We start from the raw sequence: 16,868 nt of genomic DNA on the forward strand, positions 1-16,868 counted from the left end.
CCTGAGGAACACAGGACCATCAGATAGTTGAACATTTTTCCCCTTAGGGAATTTGGCACATTGGGCATTTTCACATTAAGTTAAAATGTCATGGGATTGGATTTTTGTGTTGTGCGTTGTTCTTATGTATTTTATAAGAAAATTAAGTTAATAGATGTCACGTATTTCCATATGTCATACGTATACATTTTTTAAATGTTGGGGTTAAGTGCTTAGCAGTGATTAAAGATGCACTTAAAACCAAACGTTAGAAAAGTGTTCTGAAGACACCTGTCCTGTTCTGTTTTATGTAAGCTTCCTCATGGTGTGGTGGAGAGCTGATGAGCATGAGCCGTTGACAAATGTGGCTAGCTGTCACAGAAAAGAAGCAAAGAGTATAATCTATGCAGATATGGCAGAAACCCCTCCATAAATAAATATCCTTCCAGGATTTGTCAGGTAATAGTCTGGCTGTGGCGTGGAAGTAAAGCACTCACTGGAGTGAGAAGTTGATGTTGCTTAGGGGAGTGAAACATTACATCTCATGAAAATTGTAGATCCACATTGATGCACTGAAATTTAAGGTTGGAACTGCATTTCCTCATACGTTAGCTAAGCCTGCTGATTATTTCTGACCCTTAGGATATTAATTTGGGAATGTTGTAACCACATGGAATTTTCTGAATAACTTTACACTATTGCACGGGTGGGCAAAATACGGCCTGTGGGCCAGATATGGCCCGCGAGGCCATTCTATCTGGCCCGTGGGGCCCCTAAAATTTAGAAAATTAATATTTCTCTGCCCTTGGTTTCCTGTAAATAAATAAATAATAAAAAAAAAAATGACAGGAACCAAGGGCAGTAGGACCCTGGGGAAGCCTGGCAGGCTTCCACAACAGCAAGGCCTGCCTGGCCCTGCCCCCCCAGCTGGAAGCTCCAGCAGGCTTCCACATGGCTGACCACATGGCTGCCAGAACCGCAGGTAAGGGAGAAGAGTGTGGGAGGATCCCGGCCAGGGAAGGAGCCCAGGAAAATGTGGCCCCAGAGAAAAGCTGAGCACGGGGGGAGGAGGGAAACGGCCTCTCACCTGCCCCACGCCCAATGCCCCATGCTGTGCAGCCTGTTCAGGGCTGTCCAGAGCAGGCACAGGCAGCCCCATATAGGCTGCAAGCAGCTGCAGCATGGGGTGGGGAGGGGCCACTTCCCCCCCCCCACCCCCCGTGCTCAGCACCACCTTGTAACCAGGCCCCACTGCAGCAGGGAGCGCTGGCCATGGGGCAGGTGAGGGGCCACTTTTCCCCACACTCAGCACCAGCTTCTTCCCTGCCAGCAAGCAGGGGATTGGGGCTGTGCACTGCCCGTCACCTGTACCGCAGGGCTGGGGGGCATTGGGAGTGAGTGGGCAGGGAGCCAGTGGGAGCACAGGGCCTGCACTGGTGTCCCGGGGCCAGTGCCGGCAGGGCCCAGAGCAGGGCAGCAGAGGTACAGGGTCCTGGCCAGCAGGGGCTCTGTGGAGCTGGGCCAGTTCCCCCCTCTCCCTGCTGGTGCAGTCCAGCCCTGCTCTGCAGACCCCTGCTAGCCTGTGCCCTGCTTTGGGCCCACCAGTGCAACCCCTGGGACATTGGTCCCAAGATGGTGACCAGGGGGCAGGGCACCTGTCAAGGGGCAGGGCTACCCATGTGGCCCTCGACAGCCTGCCAAAACTGGGTAAGTGGCCCTCTGCCCGAAATAATTGCCCGCCCCTGCGCTATTGCAACTACTTTTATTTGAAAGGGGGATGTAGTTATTCCTGTTTGCCTGAAGTCTGACAGAAGGCGGGGCCCTTTAGGTCAGCTTTATTAAAATGGAACTGACACCTTGGAGACTAGTTCATTTAGAGGAGCCTACTTCATCAAAGTCCATTAATAGCAAAGTGGGCTGTTGTCTGTGAAGGCTTGTGCTTTTTAGAATGTGCTTGTGTCTGGGTTGTCACTCTGCCATGTCTGATGCCTGAAAGGTATGATCTGTTGGGTGTACAAAAGCATATTCTAGGTCAGCATTCTTCAGTTTAACTGCTAAATGTAAAGATTAGTTCATTCCACCTATTCATTCCATCTAGGAAGAGCACAGACCAATTGCAGACCCTTCCTCGGCCTGATGAAGGGTGCTTGTGTCTGAAAGCTTGCAAAGAAGATTTTCCCCAACTATTTGAGTTGGTCTAATAAAAGATATCGGATTTACCCAAAGAACCTTGTCTGCCTAAGATTTAATATAATACTCAAGGTCTACGCAAGTGCTGGTATTGGATAAGAGTGTTTAAAGGTTTGAAACTGAAGATCATGTGTAAAGAAAATGATAGCTTTTGTCAGAGACTGGATGAACCACTGGTCTGACCCAGTGTGGCACTTCTTACATTCTTAAGTTGCTTCCAGTCTTTTTTTCTAGGACTGACTGTCATCATGCTCCTGGTGTTGATTTCCAAGGCAAGATTCCAGCTAGTGGCATTTCTGTTCTGCCCTCTGGACTGTACACTAGCAGGAGCCCTCTTCTGTCTGGCAAGACTGCTCTCTTCAACTTTTAAAAACAAAACATAACAAAGCAAACAACCAAAAACCAAACCACATTCCTCAGGCTGCCAAAACGTGCTGTTTTACATGCTAAATGGGAAAACCATGGTGTCAGCATGGAGAATCAAATAATCCTAATTGTGTTCATAGAGTTTAGTTAAGGAATGCTGGGGCAAGTCTACATGAGATATTTACTGCCAAGCTCCCTAATTAGTTCTGTAGTAAACGTCTCAGCAGCTATACATGTGGCCTTATTAGGCTGCAGGAAACTAATTAATAAACTGCAGCAGTCTAATACTTGTAAATACAAGAACTATCCTGCTGCGGAGTCTTTTTGTGCACAGCGGCGCATGTGTAGATGCTAACCCGGCTGGCCGGGGCACAAGGGTGCTTCTATGCAGGGATTACCTGCCAACTAGCCTTGCAGTGAAGCACTCTCATGCCCTAGCCAGCCCCTTCGCAGCACATTGTGCTGGGCTGGAACTACTCCAGTCTGGTAGGCTGATCCCCGACCCCCTGCTAGCCAAGACTGCTCTGACCCAGCTCAGTGTGCTGCAGTCCCCAGCACAAGTGTGAATGCTGAGCCCAGGAGCAATAAACTGTTGGAATTTATTGCTTCACATTCATATGCACATGTAGATGCACCCTTATTGTTTAGGATCTAGTGCCATAGGAAGTGGATGCTTAATTCCCTTGTGCATGGGGGTACACAAACCCTTCGGTGTTTTTAGCAGTATCAGACTAGGGAGTGAGGATTTCTCTAATGCTGCTAGCACTTTTGCTGATAGATATTTCCAAAGAAGCCTTTCAGGTCAGCTTTGTTAAAATGGGACTGTAAATCTGATTTTGCAGCTAAGTACTTTATATGTCATGTAGAAGCTTTTTTTCAGAGCACGGTATTTTTAAAAGCATGAGTCAGGATGCTACAAGTTATATTGGAATCTTAATTTCAGAGTTAAATGTTGACTGAGTTTTTTGAATTGGCCCATAAATTGTTCCTTAAAGATCGTGTGCGTGTGTGTAAGCTTTTTATAATGTGTAAGAGACGGATTTAGGCCAATAGAACATTCAGTTAGGGGAAGTGAGGAGATTAACAATGGAAAACTGTTACAACACAGATAATCCTTCCTGGATCAATCTATATACCGCCCCCTGTCAGTCTGTTTGTCTATCTATCAATATAATCCAGACACACACACACATACATGCATAGATGCAGGGTGTTTTTTCTGCTTTGTAATACTTTTTTCACTGTTAATTTCCTCAGTTTCCCTAATTGGTTGCCAGACCCGCTTAAATCCTTTTCTTACACATTCTATAAGTGTTAACCCATTTCATAGTTAGTTACTGCATCAGTAAAAATCTTTATTTTAAATAGTTTATATTTGTAACAAAATTATATGGCTGGAATCCACAACAAAACATCAAAATGTTTAATTTCAGTCTAACCAAATAAATTCTATTAATTGTATTACCCTTGGCATCTGCTACATGTCTTCTATAGACCCAACAAGCACAGAATGAAGCATGTTCATCTCAGGGATGTTTTTGAGAGATTTGGGTTAATCCAAAGGGGTCCAACAGTCGGGATGAAAGCAGTGTATTAGGCAAATTTAGTTTTTGTCAGAGGTTCACTTTTTTCACTAAGTTGCCAGCTTCTCGACACTGGCAAATATTGTAAGTATATTAACCTCTTCTGTAGAATTGTGGAAATTGTTTCTGTACCCTTTCACCCAAGCAGCAGTGTACAGAGATGCCTGTGCTAGCTCTGTGTTGGTTACTTTTCATACTGGAAACAGAGTAGTTGTGTTCTGTGTCACTGCTCCCTACTGAATTAGCTTTGCTGGGAAGTCACTCTGAAAAACCCTGTTATCCTTTCCTGAAAGTTTTAATATCTGACACTTCAGTGAAAAACAATGTCTTCTGGTTTTGCCATATCTCCTATTAATGAAAGTCCAGTAGAAGTTTCCTTTTAAAACAGAGATATAAGTGTAATGTTCTGGTTTATACTGATTATGTCTCCCTCCAAAAGTCCATAAAAATCACTCAACTTGTATGTAGGGTCAACCTGTAATTCAGGTCCCTATAGTCTTGACTTCTGTATTTGCTGTATTTTTGTGCATGTTTTTAAAATACCAAATCAAAAACATTTTCACTGTGATTTTCATTTTAGTTCTTAAAGAACATTTAACCATCAACCTATTGATGTTTTGGGTTTTTTAAATTCCTCTAGTAAGTATGTCACTATTTTTTTTAAGGGACTGACTGACTTAGTATTGCTGTCTTCAAGATCACTGTGTCTGGAGCCAGTGATCTGTAAGGTCCCTTCCAGCACCTAGCAACTGTGAAAACTACGAAACTATAAAGAACCACAAACAATGGGAGGCCATTACTGGACTGGAATTCACTCTACTGAGGTCTGCAGTCATCTTGGGCATGTGGTGTTGGACACCATGTTTGGACAGGATGTGTTCTTGTGGGAAGAATGGGACATGACTTAAATCACTATTTGTGGTCTTGTTCATTCTTTTAAGAAATAAGAGGAAAATGGATCTCTCTCTTAGTGGAAAATTTTAAGTTCTGAGCTAATGAAGGAAAAATACATGGCTTCTCTCTAACAATTTATAGATTTTCCTATACTCCACAGGTGTGTTTGCATTACTTGCACAAAGAATAAGGGTACAAATCGATGTTTGTTTACCTAAAAACTTGCACTTATATTTGGATCTCTGTGATTTATGGCTCCTCTTATGGTGTGCTGCTGAATTGACAGTGACAGTAACAAGAGATAAAGATAATTCTCAGAGGGTGCATCTACACATGAAGTTAGTGTGACACATGAAGTTAGCGTGATGCAGTAAACTTCATTGTAGTTGATACTGGAGTTGATTGCTCTCAGTTGCAGCATTTACAGGTGAGCTTGGGACCATGTATGTTAAGCCAGGGTCTGGAGGGTCAGCCTGCCAGCTGGGAGCTGCTTTCCCTGGCTTAATGCACTATGGAGAGGCCAACTAGGGCCCAGCGGTGCTCCAGTGCGGGGCTAGCTGGCAGGCAGTTGCTCTTACTGTGGCACCCCCATGCCCCAGTCACTGCCTACACGTATATTGCGGTGAAGTAAATAACTGTCATAAATTAGTACTTGTTGAGCAATGCTAACCTATGGCAGGGTTTATTAGTTTACTACGGCCTAATAACTACGCATGGGTAGACAGTGATGCTTTACTGCAGAGCTAATTAGACAGCTCAAAAAAAAAAAAAGAATCATGAAATTAAATGATTTTCATGAAAAATGCAATTTGCAACAAAATGCCACAATATGGCTGCTTGCTGTGGAGTTCTACATCAAGTGGCCATATTGTAGCATTATGCTGCAACAAGATGGCTGCTGCAGCCTGGGAAAAGCATTCTCCAGGAAGTAGCAAAAGCCTAACAGCCCAGGGAAGGAGTCGCAAAAGGAAGAAGGGGAGGCGAGAGCTTGGGAATGCATAAGGGAAGGGCTGCTTGTTCCTCTGGGGGTTAGGGGCACCTGGGAGCTGCCTTGCAGGTGGCCCTGGCACTGGATAGGAGAGAGGCCTTTTGCCGTTCTGGGTGGGAAACTGGGGTACTGAGGGTTGGGGGTGGGGTGGAGAGAACACATGTGCAGAGGAGCAAACAGCCCTTCCCCTCCCTATCCCCAAGCTCTTTCTTTCCTCCCTCTCCCTTTTGCGACCCCAAGGGCTTTTCAGCACTCAGAGTCATTGAGAACAAGGTCTCTGCTGCTGCAATGAAGCCTGACCCTAAACCTGCCGATTAGGGATGTGGGGGGCACCACGATCTGGGTGCAAAAATGGTGGCCCCTGCCGTGATTGGGTCAAGATATTAGTGAGCTGGGCCTGTGACTGAAACCAGGCCTTGTTTATAAGTAAATGCAAGGTCCTTAAACTTGTTTACTACCAATGCTGTTTCCTTCACTTTCATAAATTCCTGTACAGCATCCCTTGAGCATTCACTGGTTTCACTTAGAAAATAAGCTGTTACTTGAATAACAGTCTCTCTCAAAAATAACTTAAAAAAAAAAAAACCCACCTCAAAGCTGTTTGAAAATAAAATATGCAGTGCCACTTGTTGGGCTACAGTGCATTTCTTAGAGTTTAGCTTTCTGTGCTTCTCAACTAGAATAGAAACTGAATCAAGTCTAGTTTTAAATAGATTCTTATTTCAGTTATTTTGTAATAGTTCCTGGGTAAGTTTGAGTACATATCTATAATTTAAGGTTAAAAAGACTGCAAGGATGATGTGATGATTGTGAGACTAAGGTTTACAGACTTGGGGAAATTCAGAGCTAAGGTTAAATCTGACAAATACAAATAACTCAGAAAATGCCAGCTCTTAGTTTCTCTTGTTCTATGACTACAAAAAAATAATAGAACAGTTCTTCTATTGCAGACAACTTGGAAAGACTACAGTAGGTCAGAATGTTCTGCCCCTGGATTTTTATTTGAAATCTCTTACTTTATGTTTTGAAACATGTCTGTATCCCTAACTCTGCTAACATCACATAGCACCTCACCCCCCTTGAAAGGATCTCAAGGCCCCTTCCAGTGGTATGGCACCCTGGCTGAGAACAGAGATCTGCTTTAGACTGTCATGAGGGTATGGAGTTAGGCTCTTTAAGTGAACTTCCATCGGTACTTTTTATATTTTGAGATTAAATACTGAGTGCTATGAACTGAAGAGTCTTTATAAAGATTGCTTAACAAAATATGAATGTGGTCAGTAAGATGCATTGAAGATAGTATATTGTAAGTTTTAAGATCCAGTGAATATATTCAAGTCAGTTTAAAAAAAAAAAAATGACACGTAAAAATCTATTTGTATTTTGTGATTGTGAAACGAAGTGATAAAGAGTGAGGTGGCAAGTTTTTAAGTGTATGTTGATTTAACATTTTATGCCTTTCTGAAAGACATCTTGTTTGGGTTTTAACACCATTTTCTCAAAGTGTGTGTGTCACCCGACACCCACTAATATATATATATATAAGTATCTTTTGAAAGTCAATGCGCTGTAATTAGGAAGAGCTCAAAGTAAGCTTGCTTTTGCAGGTTAAATTCAGCTTTTCTGTGCCATGTGCATTGTGATTAGGCTTGGCAGAATTCGGGGAGGGGGGGTTAATTCAGGTTTTTTAAATGTTTTTAATTAATTTAATTTTTAATTTAATTTTTTAAATTTTAATGAACGTTTAATTTTAAGTATTTATTTGATTTTTCCCAATTGAATGTTCAGGATTGCATGAAATTAGGGATGTGAGGGGTAGACTATTTTAATAATATAAAAAGTAAATATCCATAAATCAATAAGGCATACCTTTATGAAAGCAGACAGTAGCCATCCTCATCAACAAACCAACAATTCCTGGAATTCAGAACACAGAACTGGGTGGCAGTTTGGTGCACAGACATGACCCACAGGGCAGCTGCTGCAGGAGCTAGGGGTGGCGCCAGTAAGGCTGTACTGGGAGGGGGTGTTGGAGGGGTAGGGCTGGCTTTCCCTCTGTGGGAGTTTGGCCTCTGCCCTGATTATGCAAGGACCAGGCTCTGCAGAAGTTTGGCCCCTGTGTGCTCGGGGCAGGAGCCAAACTCCTGCTGAGCCCAACCTGGCCCAGTCCCTATGTGATTGGGGTAGGGGCCAAATGCTGTGGAAGCCAGGCTGGGCTCAGCAGGTGTTCAACCCCTAACCCAGCTAGGACCTGGGCAGAGCATGTGGCTGGTGGCACCAGGCTTCTAGGTTCCCTGCCCACACCCCCCCCAGCACAGATTTAACAGCAAGGCCCTCAGCTCCTGCAGCCCCCAGCTGCTGTGTGCACAAATGTGCAGTGCCCCCAGCCCTGGATTTCCTTATCTCCATCCTGGATTTTTTTTATTATTATTATTTCTTCTTTATGTAAGGAGAAATAATAATCAAAGGAAATATTATTATCAAAGGAAATATTTTTCCATCAGCCTGTGAGTGTCAGGTGAAATCCATGTTTAGTGATGTCTATCAATAATAACACCTGAATCCTGCCAAGCCTGATTGATACAGATTTTAATGACACTGTCCCATTCTAATTCTATTACATGTGTATATATGTTTGTGTATGTGGGTGCTTGATTTTGTAATCCTTCAAAGTATCTTTTAGTCTATGTTTGTCTACTGATATACACTGTTTATGTATAGGCTGTACTCTTTACCATATGCCATGTTGTGTTAAAGTATTAAGATGTCGTGTGCTTTGAAGACCATTGCATAAAAAATGTGGCATGCGTAAAGACTGGTTAAGGAATACTTCACCCATTCATATGCTCATGGGCAGCATTTTGGAAGCAGTACGAGCAGTCTACTGAAGGGACTTGACAGTTTGAAATAGGAAGTGTGCTATTTGTGCCTAGAAGTCCTCTTGCAGATGAGTCATATAGTTTGATCTAGTTCTGTAGGTAGAACAATATATTCTATGTTGTACACTTCTGCAGTTTAAAGCTTTCTATTTTGCTTTGATCTGGGGCCAGTATGTGAACACTAGAGATGGAATATTACTAATTTTTGGCCACGAAAAATGGTGCAACATTGTTTACAGAAGTAGTTTTCAGCATTTCTGAGACCTAAGCTGTTTTCTTAGATTAACACTGATGTTCTACCTGTGGAACAAAAGTAGTACATGGAAAAGTTGACAGCATCAATTTTGTAGACTGATGTCCTTCTCTCTACCAAACAGAGAAGTGGAATTAGAAACATCTTCACCTTCCCCAACCATTGTACCTCAGCTGTGTTATAAAGGGATCTGCCTTTTGAGTGGAAAGAGTAAATTTGTGTGCATTCAATCTGAGTCTTTTCCAGGACCATCAGTGCAACCTAGCTGTATTGTCTCTTTTTTTTTAAAGTTATGTTAGTAGGCAAACATGATACATCTGGATTGACAAATAAACAGAGTACAAAAAGAAGGAGAACTTGTGTATTACTTCCTCAATTTAACCAGCTGTTCAAGCTACTTTGGGAAGCAAGGTTGGTCCAGGTAGCAAGGAAGGAGGAACTTATCATAGAATCATAGAAGTAGGGTTGGAAGGGACCTTGTAGATCTTCAAGTCTGACCCCCTGCCTGGGCAGGAGAAAAGACTGGACTCAAATGAGTCCAGCCAGGTAGTCATCAAGCCTCTTCTTAAAGATCCCCAGGGTAGGAGCCAGCACCACTTGGTTGGTTCCAGCTCCTAGCTGCCCTAACTGTGAAGTAGTTCTTGCAGATGTCTAATCTAAATCTACTCTCTAATAACTTGTCCATTGTTTCTTGTCATGCCAGGGGGTGCTAGGGGAAACAGTGTCTCCCCTAAACCCTTCTGGTCCCCCCTAGTGAGTTTATAGACAGTCACCAGGTCCCCCCTCAGCCTTCTCTTGTGAAGGCTGAACAGGTTTAGGTCCTGCAGTCTTTCAGTGTAGGGTCTGCCCTGTAGTCCCCGGATCATGCGGGTGGTCCTCCTCTGGACCCTTTCAGTGTTGTCCACATCCCTCCTGAAATGGGGTGCACAGAACTGGACGCAGTACTCCAGCTGTGGCCTGACCAGCGTCGGATAGGCAAGGAGGATCACCTCCCTGGCTCTACTTGAGATGCACCTGTGGGTGCACAGCAAGGTCCGGTTAGCCCTGCCAACCGTGACCTCGCATTGTCAGCCCATGTTTATCTTGGAGTCAGTAATGACTCCAAGATCCCTCTCTGCCTCTGTGCTCTCAAGAAGGGAGTTTCCCATTCTATAAGTGTGCTGCTGGTTTCTACTGCCTAAGTGCAGCACCCTGCACTTGTCAGTACTGAAACGCATCCTGTTTATGTTGGCCCACTCCTGTAACCTATCGAGATCTTGTTGCAGTCTTTCCCTCCCTACTAGCGTGCTCACCTCACCCCAAATATTGGTATCATCAGCAAATTTAAACAGGTTGCAATTCACCCCGTCGTCCAGATCACTGATGAAGAAATTGAACAGCGCGGGCCCCAGGACCGAGCCCTGGGGAACTCCGCTGCCCACTTCACCCCAGGTTGAATAAGACCCGTCCACCACCACCCTCTGAGTACGACCCTTGAGCCAATCTGCAATCCATCTGACTGTGTAGGGATCAATGCCACAGTCATCTAGTTTTTTAATGAGGATGGGGTGGGAGATGGTGTCAAAGGCCTTGCTGAAGTCTAGAAAGACTACATCCATAGCAACACTTGCATCCATTGCCTTTGTGACCTGATCATAAAAGGCAATCAGATTGGTCTGACATGACCTGCCCCTAATGAAACCATGCCGGTTGCCCTTGAGCATCAACCCTGAAGCCAGCCCATCACAGATGTGCTCCTTGAGGATCTTCTCAAAGAGTTTCCCAAGGATTGAGGTAAGACTGACAGGCCTATAGTTGCCCGGGTCCTCTCTCTTCCCTTTTTTGAAGATGGGGACCATGTTAGCTATCTTCTAGTCATCCGGCACCTGGGCTGTAAAGCCGTGCCAAGGGCCCTGCAGTAACCCCAGCTAGCTCCCTCAACACCCTGGGGTGGAGAGCATCTGGACCCGCTGACTTGAACACGTCCAGCCCCTCCAGAAGCTCTCTAACCCAGTCCTCCCCAACCTGAAGTCTGGAAGCCTTCCCCTCGAGTCTGTCTGGCATCACAGCGGGGAAGTCCCGGTCCCTGCACAAGAAAACGGACATGAAGAATTGGTTAAAGAGTTCCGCTTTCTCCTCTGGCGCAACCACCAGATTGCCCAGCGCACTTTGCAGGGACCCCACATTACCCAGTGCCGCCTTCATCCTCCCTACGTATTTGAAAAAGGACTTTTTATTATCCTTGATCTTGGACGCTATTCCTAGCTCTATGTCTGCCTTGGCTTTCCTGACAGCCCCCCTACAGGCCCGAGCAGAGGAGGTATACTCCTCTTTGGAGATAGCACCCCCCTCCCACCAGGTTTACACCGCCTTTTTGGCAAGAAAGCATTCCCGGACATCCTTGGTGAGCCAGGGGGGCTTTTGGGCACTCTTGCCCCCCTTGCATCTTGTTGGGATGGACTCCCCTTGGGCCCTGAGTATCGTTTCCTTAAGGAATGACCACGCATCCTGGACATTGAGTTCCCCTGCCCTCAAGGACCCCAGCGCCTCCCCCACTGGTCTCCTCAGCTTGTTGAAGTTGGCCCGCCTAAAGTCTAGGGCTACCGCCTTGCTGCAGGCCCTTGACACCCTGCGCTGAATGGTGAATTCCAGCAGCGATGATTGCTATCGCCCAGGTGGTCAAGAATCTGGAGGCCCCTACCATTGCCTGTGGCCAGGACCAGGTCCAACAGGGTGTTTCCTCTGGTGGGACCATGCACCTCCTGGATTAAGTGGAGGTCCTGTATCTCAGCTAGGAACCTCCTGGAACAGTCTGTCCTGGCTAACTGTTCCTCCCAGCAGATGTCCGGGTAACTAAAATCACCCATGACAACTACATTCCTTGCCTTAAGTGCCTCTGCAAGTTGGCCCGAAAATTCCCAGTCCAGCTCCTCCCCTTGGTTGGGGGGTCTGTAGTTGACGGGCCCACTGTCAAATCGCTCTCCCCACAGTCCCCTTGAACCTTAACCCAGAGTACTTCAGCCTGCCCTTCCTCTGACCCCATTCTGCTGGCAAAGGACGTGTAGTGCTCCCTGACATAGAGTGCCACACCCCCATTTGAAGAGTTTGAGAACAATATTTGTGTGAATTTATGGAAAACAAAGTGTGATAAGGTAGGAAAGCACTCTTAGTTTCCTCAAGCACATACTTGCCTATAAAATGAGTCATGAGATATCTGGGGACATAGATTAATTTAAAACAAGACTGCATAAAACCGTACCAATGGCACTTATTAGTTGAATATCTTATGCTAATTGATCTGGTTTCAAATTTCTGGGTTTTTTTAGACTTTCAAAAAGCTGTTGAAACGTGCTAATCCTGTACTACTGCCTAGAAATAAAGCACTTCATATTCTCTTCTAACTATGAGAAAATCCTGACTTATCCCAAGAATCATTTTATAAAAACATTGATCTCACAAAAAGGAACATATTATTCCAGTAACATGAAAACATTATCCCCTGAAAAGGTTGGAATGTAATGTTTTGATTGTTCTGCTTTTGAATGACATAATATCCATTTAAAAATTTTTCTATTGACGTTAATGGCTTTTTGAAGCTTTATGAGAGACATTCTGTTTAGACCTAAATTTTCTATATATTCTGTTATGGATTGCTGGATAAAAGTAATGCTTTTCTTTGCAGGACTTCAGGTTCTAGTGTTGCTTATTTTTTATCCAAGCATTATTACATACGGTAAACATGGTGATTTAACATAGTCTAAATACTTGGGTACCTGCTGTTGTGTTTCAGTGGTATATTCCTTGTCTGCCATGCAGGAGACCTGGGTTTGATCCCCAGATGCATGTGGAACTACAGCCATTGAGGCACCAAATGTCTGATCTGGCCTTTGGACATTGTCTCAGTGGTCTACAGTGGGGATGGAAGAGGCAGACTCCACTTCTCCATGCTCCTCCTCCTCTGTGCAACTCTGTGCTCCTGCCTAGATGTATGCTTCACAGGTCTTGGTGACCTCTCACAGTATCAGTGCTGCTGTTTCTCTGGGCAAGGAATGCAGCACTAACTGTCCAGGCAAGGGATGGATGTGCTGCATGTCTGTGAGGGGAATGCAGCCCAAGTCAGAGTGAAGCAGGGGGGTGGAGGCAGGCAGCTGCTCTCTGGCGCTGAGCTGGGCTTGGGGCGGAAGTGAGAGCCACAGCAGCTGCATGCATCTCTTCTCCCCCCCCCCCGCTTTGTATGCAAACCTAAGATGTGAGGCTCCCCCCCATGCTGATGGGGAGGACAGACGCACAACCTTGTCTTAAATTCAAGTAAATACAGTATTTAAAAATATTAATTGTTTTCCAAAATAGGATAATTGTATAATATTGCCTGACTTGGGTAACATGCACATTTTAAATGGTGCTGATTGTGAACCCAGCTAAATTAGGTACCAGGTGTTGCTAATGAGAGTATTAGCAATCAATCAGTCACTGCATTGAAGATTTTTTCAGATCAAGCAGTTTATCTAATATTTTTCTTGTGCTGAGTGATGTACAACCTTTTCCAAGAGAATGCAAACAATACGGTATGGGAAACCTTTGCTTTGCTTCCTTTCAGTTGCACATGCATGTTTGTAAAATATCAGTTAAGTTCAAGGGTTAGGGTGTATCAGAGAGACTAATGTTAGTCTTAATTATTTGTCATCTCCAAGAACCACGTGCTTGTGACTTGCAAGTAATACTTCTGTTAACACAACCCAATATATTGTTGGACTTTTTTCCAAGAACAGCGCACTGTTGACTGGCTTTTAATTTATGGTTCACTATAACCCCCTGCTCCTTCGTGTAGTACTGCAGCCTAACCATTTGTTCCCTAATCTGTATTTGTGCTTGTGATTTGTTTCATCATAAGTGCAGAATTTTATGCTTTCTCTATTTGATTTCATTCATTGAATTTTGGACCACTTTTCCAGTTTGAGGCCATTCTGAATTTTAATCCATTTCTCCATAGTGTCTGGATTTCTACCCAACTTGGTCATTCTCAAAGTTGCACAGTGTGCATTCATTCCTATGTTTCAAATCATTAAACTGGACTGGACCCAGGACAGACGCATAGGAAATGCAACTAGTACTTTCTCCCAGTTAGATATTGAGCCATTGATGATGTTCTTTGATCACAATGCTCCAACCAGTTACATATTCGTATTATAGTACTTTAGACTGTATTTCTGTAGCTTTCAGTGAGAATGTTGTGCGAAATGGTGTCAAATGCCTTGCTGAAGCCGAAATATGTTGCATCAACTGCTCTTCTCCCACCCGCAAAGCCCATCACCTGTAAAAAGAAATTGGATTGGTTAAACATGACTTCCTCTTGAATTCATATTGGCTGTACGTTGTAAGTTTGCGCTTATGTAAATATGTTGTCTGAGTATTTGGAAAGAGTGAACTGAGCTTTCATTTCCTAGGATCTCTGTTTGCTGATAACTGATAACTAACAGACAGTGCAGAGCAGGAAGCTGCATTGGTCTTACTGCCTTTTTTATTGATTATAATGGTGAGGAAGAACACTGCATCTTAAATTCAGCTTTTGGCAGTAAGTGGCAGTTTAGGATGCTAAGCACATCAAAATAAAAACATTTGGTAGACAGTTATTTAGGGCCACACATGAGTGGCTTTGAAATGCTGACTTGTGTCTGTTCAAAGCACAGCAATGTGAAACACCACCAAGCCTTTTGAAAGGAAGCGTTTTAATATAACTTAAAACATTCTTGGAATTAGTAGCACTGAGTGTTTTAATGTTGAATGTGGTCTTCAGGGTGTTTGTAACACTTGCTGTTGGGTGTTTGTAACACTTCTGTACAAACTGCACTTTCTTTTGAATAAATAAAAAATGCTTCAAGTCGCAGATGTGAAATTGTGCTTTTCAAATATACATGAGCAGATTGGGGGAGAGAAAAAATGAGGTTTTGGGGGAAATGTCTTGTTCCTGTATTTAAATTTCAAATACTCCCTTCTTCCTGCACAGAGCCAGAGTCAGGTAGGTTTTCCTTAGGAATAAGCTGTACAGTCAGATTCCTGTTTCTGGACACAAACACCATTGGAATTACTTTGTGGATGTGTCAAAGCTTCCACATCAGAGTCTAGGTCCAATATAAAGAAGATAATATCACAGTGGTTTTCAATCTTTTTAGGCTTAAGGCTCCTCTTGGAAAATGCCAGCTCTTAGTTTCCACTCATTTTTTGACTACAAAAAAATACTAGAACAATTCTTCTGTTTCAGAGAACTCATGCTGCAACAAGTTCGAATGCTTTTGATGCTGGATTTCTATTTGAAATCTGTGGGTTTCTTGTCAATCATGTTTGCACATCACACTGTTCCGCTATGGCATTGTACCCTGCAGCACGCTTGAAGGGATCTCAAGGCACCCAAGGATGCCATAGTATTCTGGTTGAAAATTGCTGTAGTATCAGATCATCTTTCATGGCAAAGAGGATGTTATACCAGCTATTGCATTGCAGGACTGCAGGCTATGGAATGATTAGAAGCTTCCATCTTGCTGCTGGAAGGCAGTCATGTAAAAATAATTACTGAAAATAGGTAAATCCCCTCTATGCAGCATTGGTGAGGCCACAGATGGAGTACTGCATCCAGTTTTGGGCACTGCACTTCAAGAGGGATGTGGATAACCTTTGAGAGGGTTCAGAGAAGGGCTCCTTGTATGGTTAAGGGCCTGCAGATAAGACCCTATGAAGACAGAAAGATCTGAATCTCGTCATCTTCTGCAAGAGAAGACTGAGAGGCAATCTTGTGGCTGCGTATAAATTCATCAGGGGGGCCCAGCAGGGAATAGGGGACACTGTTTACCAGAGCACCCCTCAGGGTTAGCAGATACAATGGCCACAAACTGGAGGAGAACAGATTTAGATTGGAAGAAAGGAAGAAATTATTTATGGTGAGGGTTGCCAAAATATGGAATGGGCTTCCAAGGGAGTTGGTGCTTTCCCTCACCCTGGAGATGTTCAAGAGGACATTAGACAGGTATCTGACTGGAATTACTTAACCCCAGCCCTGTTTCCTGCCTGAAACAGGGGTCAGACCTGATGATCTACCAGGTCTCTTCCAACTTTAGAATTCTATGATGGGTAAGCCAATCGACCACCAAGTGATGGTCATAAAGGCTGGTGCATGGCTGGGTGTAGGGGAAGCGGAGCCCCAAGAATACCCACTAGGAAGTGCATCTGAGCTGCAGAGGGCTACAGGGGGGAGTCTCACCACTGAAAAAAAAGACCAAAGTTGTGGCAGACAAACTTTGGGGAGAATGCAAGCCTTTGCCGAGACTGCAGGAACAAGCGCTGCAGCCAGTCTCAGGCGTATGCTCCAAGGCGGCAAGGGAGCACCTTTCAAGATCAGGCAGGCACAGACCATGACGGGGCAGCAGCCTCTGTCATGGTTTCCCAGGGAGCACACATCTTTTCCTGGCGGTGGGGCTGTGCTGTGGGTGGGAGCAGGGCGGGCAGAGCTGCCTCAGACTGTAGGGCGTGTCCATGCTGGTGGGAAAGAAGGAGGAGGAATAGACCTTTTCCTGGCCCCCTTTACCTCAAGGGCTGGTGTCTGGCCACAGCCCTGCCCTTGTTTGACTAGGGAGCAGAGGGGTGGAGCCAGCCCTGTTCTGCTGGAGCAAAAAGCACAGCCCCACCTGGGGCTACAGAGTGTGCTGGGATGGTGGGGGACTCTAGTTTAACTTATAACAAGAAGGGGTCCAGGACAGAAGTTCCAT

The 16,868-nt window shown here is 44.5% G+C and overlaps 1 protein-coding gene across 4 annotated transcripts in view; it reads left to right on the forward strand.

Moving 5' to 3' along the window:
* The window catches only part of ESYT2 (extended synaptotagmin 2), a 147,889-nt gene that overhangs the window by 26,834 nt on the left and 104,187 nt on the right, over positions 1 to 16,868 (forward strand). The gene's annotated exons all lie outside the window — the stretch shown is intronic.

The sequence above is a fragment of the Crocodylus siamensis genome, chromosome 5, assembly GCF_052110815.1.
Source record: "Crocodylus siamensis isolate JL-2025a chromosome 5, ASM5211081v1, whole genome shotgun sequence".
In the NCBI taxonomy this organism is placed as follows: Eukaryota; Metazoa; Chordata; order Crocodylia; family Crocodylidae; genus Crocodylus; species Crocodylus siamensis.